Consider the following 8,178-nt stretch of genomic DNA (forward strand, 5'->3'; position numbering starts at 1 on the left):
TTTTTTTTAGCTTTTTCTTCCTCTCTTTCTCTAAAGCACTAGAATGGTTTTTTTGAAGAAGAGTTTAGTGAATTTGGATATTGTGAGATGAGAAGAGGCTAGTGAGCAGGAATTCAGCTAGAAAGAAAGAAATTGAGGTATGAATTAGAATATCTCTTAATTAGAGTGATGTTATCTACTCTAGAATGAGTTGAACAAATGGATAATTAGCTTTTAGAGCTTATATCACCATGAGCAAATCTCTAATAAGCTATATGTTGGAAAGAATGCATATGAATTATTGGTTAGAAATATGAACAAGACTTAAGTTGGTTGAGATCTTAATTAAGGGTTGTTCTAACTACCTATGAGAGGGTTTTATATGATTAAAGGCTTGTACGTAGTAGTATGTAGAAAGCCTAGAGATTATAAAAAAAATATAGCATATCCATGTCTATATATATATATATATATATATATATATATATGCCTAGCTTATTAAGAATGAAGTTTGGAGTAAATTAGCTCAAATTCCTGAATGGGAATGATGCTAATTGCTGTATAAGAAGGTTAAATTATGCATAATTTAGCTTATGGAGTTGATATAACCATGGATTAAACTATAAAGAGCTATATGTAGTATAGTATATAGGTGAATTATGGAATAGGGATAAAAACCTGAAATAGGTTGATCCTATTTCCTATTTAATGTTATTGTGTTTAAATTAGGGAAGAGTTTGAATGATAGATTATGATTGTTAAGCCTCTAAGTGCCATGTGAAACCTAGAGCAAAATGTCTAACTTAGAATTTCTAAGTTGCTAATGTCTATTTGACTGTATGAATCTAGAGAATGCTCTATGTTGATGTCAAGTGGACTAGTTTGGGTGAAAAGTAGTTAATGTGAAAGTTCTATATAATATAAGGTGGTGGAATGTGAACAAGCTGTACATATAAATGTATATGTACATGTATATACGTATGAATGTATATATGCTTAGTGTTGAAAAGGAAACTGAATTAAGTAAGGTTGAAGTTCTGCATTAGAATAAATAAAACTGTTGGGTAAAAGAATGGAATAAAACAGTATATGTATAGAGGTATTAACACTATATATATATATTAAGTTGGGAATTGAAATGCAAAGTTGTGGAAAATGAGAATGTAACTCAAGTTTAATCCCCCTTATTCTTATATAAATAAAAGTTAAACATGCTAGAAAGTCTAAATTAACATTTCGACAGGTTGACGACGCACGAATTACGGTAGAAGCCGTTTAAGTTCTATTTACACAAAGTCGCGAGAGCTCGTTATTGACACAGTTCGAGACGTTGATTCTAGCTGTTAGCATCCCTACAGGTGGGTGCTATCCGAAGTCTTTGAATCACTTTTTATGTCTATGATAATTCATTGAGCATCTTTATATTTGTAGTCATGCATTATAGGGTATTGGCATTGTGCAAGTGAAAGTGAATTCCTATCAACAGTGAGAACATGTGAACATTAGAATGTGAACATAGAACCCTATGAATGAATGGACTATAGCGATAGTGAACTTGGCGACATTCTAACTAGAGATTTGGTTAGCATCGAAAAATAAAATTGCAACTAGCATAAAGAGCTAGTTAGAGTTAAAGTGTAACATTGTCTGTTGTTGAATCCTCTAAAGGAGGATCAGATCATACTCACCTAGTCTGTTTTGAGCTTCGTGGTGGTCGCTCCACCCAAGCAGTGCACTCCGGAGGTCGTCACATGATGGGCTAAAGTATTTGCCCATGGACTAAAGTATCTGTCCAGCAGACGATCCCGTCGGGAGGCAGCCCAGGGCCCGATTATCAGGGATTGCGTTGGTGAATTATTGTTAACCAAAGGTTTAACCAGTGGATTGGATAAATTCAGTAAAAGCATGCATGCATATTTACAGTTTTTCTATATTGCTTTCTTTCAGCTTTGTACAGGCATTGTAGTAGTTACATGTACAGTTGGTTACTATATGTTTTACTTTTCTTGCCTACATATGCCTGAATAGGCCTAGTGGGTGAGTCGGCGAGGTCGGTGGCCGAACCCACTGGAAACTTTCAGTAGTTCTCACACCACTAACCATACAGGTTCCAGTGCGAGCGTTGTGGCCGAGGATCGCGGCAAGAGCCCTGCAGTCTAGCTAGCAGACATCAGTGTTTAGTGGTATACCACTTTGAGTTCATGTGAGATATTTTGATGTACAAAGACATGTAAATGAATGTATTAAAAAGAATATAAATAACTAAATGTTTCAGTTATTCAGTTCAGTTTAACAGTTTTAAATTACAGTGAATTTTCAGTATAGCTAGCTTACTATCACTTGTGATTGTTGCTTGCCCTCGTGCAAACAATATATATTGAAATGTTATCCTGGGAATTGTTTATTTCTTTATACATGTACTCGTTGTTGTTGGGCCTTGGACGGACAGAGGAAATTTTGTCCGTTCGGCGTCTGTGTACGGGCCCGGATCGACCAAATTGGCGATAGCGGGACGTGACAAGACCATTTTTTTTAGCCCCCCCCCCTCCCCCCTCATCTTCTTGGTATCAGAGCCAAAAACCTTCATAAAAAGTAATAGGACAGAGTTGAATATTTTAACAAAATTATCTAAGAACTTAGACTACATAAAAACTCAAAATCAAGAATTAGAAAGAAGAATCATCATCCTGGATAACAGAATAAATCAACTAGAGTCAAAACCTATTAATTTTGATAGAAAAATTGATGAACTTGAGCAAGCCATTAATACTTGCATTAAAAACATAGGGGAAATAAAGAAATTAGTCCTTGGATGAACCAAAACCCATTAGAAGGAGATGAAAACTACCTTGAAGCTTTAAAGAAAACACAGAATTTTCTTAAAGATCAAGTAGGTTTTTCTAATTGTAATCCTCCTGCTACTCCAGAACAAGTATTGATAAGACCAAAAAACAATACTATTGTAGCCTTATTACTTGTTTTACATAGGAACCTCCTGCTACTCTAGAACAAGCATTGATAAGACCAAAAACAATACTATTGTAGCCTTATTACTTGATTTACATAAGAAATATAACATACCAGATTTTGGTATAAAAATAAAAATAAATAAAAATAGTGTAAGAAACTATTTTAATGTAATGGTGTAGAAATAAAATTAAGTAGAAGTGATTGGTGCTGAAATCGGCAATGAAAACAGAAGATTAGAATTTTTGTTGAAAACGCAGACTAGATATGATAAATTAGCAGAAAATGAGCAGTCTCAGAAATATTATGAAGAATTGGTTAGGAATAAGTCAGAAATATTTTATGAGGCTAGATTTAAAGTTTCATATTTTTTCTGACACCCTAGAGTGAGAAATAAAACGACAACTATCTGATAAAGATTCAGTTCGGCACAGTTTTCGATTGAGACAAATGGGTCGAAACTGAAAATAACAATATTATTCTTGCTCAGTAATGTAAAAACGAACTCTGACATGACAAGCCACAAGTTTGAGCTCAAACGGATGTATCTAGAGCTCGGGCGAATTTATCAGATTTCAAGCTGACGGGAGTAATAGCAATGTCTTGGTGGTAATATAAGAGTCTGAACTGTTCTTATTTCTCGTCCTTCAGCGGAGACGAAACACGCAGAATGGCTGCTAGTGACTGTAGAAACACTTTCAGTTCTGGCCTCTTATATTTCTCTCTTCATCTCTCATATCTTCTCGCTCCAAGATTGTCGGCGTTGGTAGAGAAGGAAGCTGCCGGAAGCCAGTTTCGGGAGCGACGGATCGAGCTTTCGTTGTCGCCGCCTTGTAGCGGCGTGTTGTCGTTCGGCGCTCTACATTGTGTAAGCTTTTAGGATTTGGCTTATCTTAGTTTTTATGTGTCATGGATACCTTAGAGATGAGCTTCTAAAACGTGTGTTGCTCTAGTTGAATGGTGGGGAGGGTATTAGGAGGGTGTTAATTGGGAGTGGTGTGAGGATCTGCGAATGGAGTTTTGTCAAATTATGAGTTGATACCTTTTTATTTGACCTATGTAACAAAATTCTAGGTAAACGAACGCGTTGGCGAAGACGGTTCGGCATTGTCGATCGTTACAAGGCTTATTAAAGAAAAATGGACATTTAGGCTTCGGTGGTCGGTGTTTGCGGGCGGGGGTGTGGCGAGAGAGTAAAAAAAGTCCCTCCTCGCCTGTTCCGGTGTCGGACGCGGACGTCATTAAAAATCATGGAAAATGGATTTGCGCATCATGATCATAACCGAAGACATTTATAATTTTTCGGGGCTGCGAGCGGGAGACCGGGTTGAGGCCGCGAGTATGCGATATCGGGCGAGTCCCCTCTACCGGGCCAGACGTCGCTGCGATATGGGTGCTCGCGGAGGAGGCTGATTGCACAGTGTCGAAAGCAATGGAACAGTGAGTTAAGTGGCGTTGTATCTTACGAAGGAGCGTGAGGGTCGCCTTTATGTTCTAGAGAAATGACAATGTTTCATTATTGATGCATTATTGACTAATATAAGAGATGTGAATAAGAATGCATGTTAACTCTTTATATAGAATATGCTACAATGTAATAGCATACGAATTAGTGCTAAAAGGAATGATGACGAATGCTAAGTATGGATATTTTGATATGATATAGTATGTATGAAAATTTCATGTGATGCTATTGTATATGTGTATGACATATATATATGAATTTACATATTGTGGATTATGTTAAATAGAAAAACAAACTTGATGACATATTGCCATATTGTGGAACATAGTAGATGAAAATGTATGCATGTTGATATACCTTGAGATATGAGTTGATATATATGCATGTTGATGTATTGTGGACTATGTTAAATAACATATGCATGTTGAACTTGGATCTATAACTTTTGGAAAGTTAGAAAACTCGACGTTGGAAAACAATGACATATGAACTATGATATGTAATGTAGACAATCTATATATATTAGATCGAGTGGCATATGATTAGTATAGTGGAAACACTTATGGCATGTTGAACACTTAGAAAACAAGTGTGGCACGAGTCCAAGAATATAGTAGTGTATATGACACAAGTGATAGTAAAGAATGTAAAGAAAAGAATGATTGAAAATTATGACATTTCAACCCTAGAGTTAGGGTCATTTGAGCATAGTCTTCCTAAAGTTAAGGAATGGATTGAACTTGACATCCTCAAGATTTTGGATTTGATCATCGATCATACTCACCTTTAGTCCTTGCTCGAGGTTGTGGTAGCTCCCCCTCGGGCGATGTGCTCCGGAGTCGACATCACTGGGTTGTAGCGGTTATCTCCCCAGAGGACGGTCCCACCGGGTTGTAGCGGGTATCTCCCCGGTTAATGGGATTTTGGGTTGGTGAGTTTGTTGAGGGCGAAACCTTCGGGTTAGCCAAGTGATTGGGTAATAAACTTATGAGCTATAGTGATGTCCTAGTTGAGGGGATTTAAGGCCGAGGTGCAAGTGAGACGTCCTTCGCCTCGGGCCTGGCTTTGTGCGGTACTCCGCAGACGATTGACTCAAGACCGAGTCGGGCGGTTAGCTTTGTAAAGATAGATGAAACTTTATGATTAAAATGGTAAATGACATAAAGTCTTAAATGTCAATTGGATGAAAGTAGTAATCGATTGAATTACTAGTTGATTGTATAGTCGTATCATTGCATGATCTTCATATCGCATTCGTGAGGCAATGCATGGTTTTATTCGTTGCATAATCAAAATATATATCTATCTGTTTATTGAACTAACTTGCAGTTGCCTCCCTTGGACCTATTGGTCGAGCTTTTCCCTTGGGTGGCCGTACCCACTGGGAACCATGGAGTTGGTTCTCACCCCACGTGGTTTTGGGGTGTTACAGGTTCACACGTGAGCGGCGCGGCGGCGCGAGGCGAGGGCGTAGCATCATAGTTAGCGCCCTACCACCGAGACGAGAGATAGCGGTACCCTGAGTCGGCTTTACTTAGGGAAGTAAGAAAATGAAAGGAATAAGATTGTAATAACCATGTTAAATCGGATTGTATTTGGAAGTTAAATGTAATAAGTATTTGGGATGTAAAATGTATGAATGTGAATGTATGTAATAACATAGGATGTGTTATGTTGTTTGATACCTTCCATTATGCAATCTTTGATTGAAATGTGTTCCTGGTTGGAACTTTGTACATTGTATTGATTGCGACGCCTTGCGTGCCGGCCGGGAGAAAGGCTTATTGCAAGCTGTCGATAAGCATTCGGAAGTGAGTTAAGGTGGGTTGTGACTTACCGCGAAGGAGCTAGGTCGCCCTTTATGTTCTTAAGAATGATGATGTATATTGATGCATATTTGAAATAATTATAAGATGTTAAAAGAATGCATTGTTAATACTATAGAATATGCTATGTAATGGATTACGAAATTAAGGTGCTTTAAAGGATATGCATGAGGAATGCCTACGTTTATGGACTATTTTGGATTATATGACTATATTTGTATGTTGAAATATGTGTATGCTAAGTGGTTTATGTGCAGATGATATTGTATGATTACTATTGTGGATTATGTTAAATAGAAAAAAAAAACTTTGCATGAATAATTTCCATATTGTGAGTGAACATAGATACGTAATGAAAATGTAAGTGCATGTTGATATACTTGAGATATGATTGATTTATATGCATGGTTGACTGTGATGATGGACTCAGGTTAATAAATATATCTGCTTGAACTTGGATCTTTATAAGCTTATTTGGCCCGACGGCGGTGATTGAGTTAAAGAATCCGACGGGTCTGGAAACAATGAACATTATGGAATCTATGATATGTGGATGTGGAACAGTTATATACATGGATAGCATACGAAGTGGCGCATTGATTATAGCTAGTAATCTAGTGGAAAATCTATGGCGAATGTGTTGAAACTCTAGAAAACAGAGTGTGGCACGAGAGTCCAAGAAACTATAGTGTGTATATGAAACTAGGGTAACCCGGCAGTGATGGTAAAGAATGTAAGAAAGAATGCATTGAAGAATTAAATGATCATGTTCACCGTATGGTTAGCGGGTATCTATGAGATAGTCTTCCTAAAGTTAAGGAATGGATGAACTTGACTGCCTCACGATTTTGGAATTTGAATCGATCGGATCTTACATCAACCTTTGTCATTGCTCGGAGCTGAGAGGTTGTCCTGGATGATAGCTCCCGAATCGGGTGCGATGGTGAGTACGGCGTCAGGTTCGCATCACTTGTGGGTGTAGCGGTTATTCGCCAGAACAGGGCCACGCCGGGATCGCCCACGGCGGACTGCGCTAGCAGTCGCATGGGTATCTCCGGAGGGTTAGATGGATTATTGGGGGTTGAAATCCGGACGTGGTGGGTTTGTTAAGCGAAGGGGCAGCACTCTGGGCATTGACAAGTGATTGGTCCGTTGTCATAATTATAGAGCTACTAGTGACTTGTCTCGCTGAGGGGATAATTAAGGTGAGGTGCAGGTGCACGATCATCTCGCCTCGGGCCCGAGCGTCTTTGTGCGGTACTCGCAGACAGATTGAGTCAGACCGAAGTCGAGGCGGTTAGCTATGTACGCTCAAATTCGTGGCGTTGGTAGAGAAGATGCTCGCGAACGCGTTGGGAGCGACGGATCGAGCTTTCGTGCGCCCGTTGGAGCGGCGTGTTTTCGTCGCGGCGTTCACATTGTGGTAAGCTTTTAGGATTTGGCTTAATCCTTAGTTTTAAGTGTCCTGATAGCCTCTAATGAGCATTCTAAACATGTTTGCTCTATTTAATTTGGATTATTTAGAGGTTAATTGCATGTTAGGGCTCCGAATGGAGTTTTGTAAAATGTATGAGTTTGATCTCATTTGACCCTCAGTAAACCAAATTGCTAGGTAAACGAACGCGTTGGCGAAGACGGTTCGGCGATTCGTCGAGCCGTTACAAGGTTATTAAAGAAATGGACATTTAGGCTTCGGGTCCGCCGGGAGGGCCGAGGCGACGTCATAAAATCATGGAAATGGATTTGAGGCATCATGGCACATAACCGAGGACCTATAATTTTCGGGGCTGCGAAGCGGAGCACGGTTGAGGCGCAGTTGCGATATCGGGCCGTGCCGGATACGGGTGTCTGTATTTCCCGCTGGATCAGCGAAGCCATTCGTGTTGGGTGGAATTGAGCGCAAGGCTAACGAACAGCTGTGAACGTTAGCCGGAGGGCGCC

At 39.2% G+C, this 8,178-nt stretch overlaps 1 long non-coding RNA gene across 1 annotated transcript; it reads left to right on the forward strand.

Moving 5' to 3' along the window:
• On the forward strand, nucleotides 7-2,268 carry LOC109719631. The gene is made up of 3 exons (XR_002218750.1): nucleotides 7-137; nucleotides 1,223-1,337; nucleotides 2,087-2,268. It is a non-coding gene; the product is annotated as an uncharacterized LOC109719631 (long non-coding RNA).

The sequence above is a fragment of the Ananas comosus genome, linkage group 13 (assembly GCF_001540865.1).
Source record: "Ananas comosus cultivar F153 linkage group 13, ASM154086v1, whole genome shotgun sequence".
NCBI lineage: Eukaryota > Viridiplantae > Streptophyta > Magnoliopsida > Poales > Bromeliaceae > Ananas > Ananas comosus.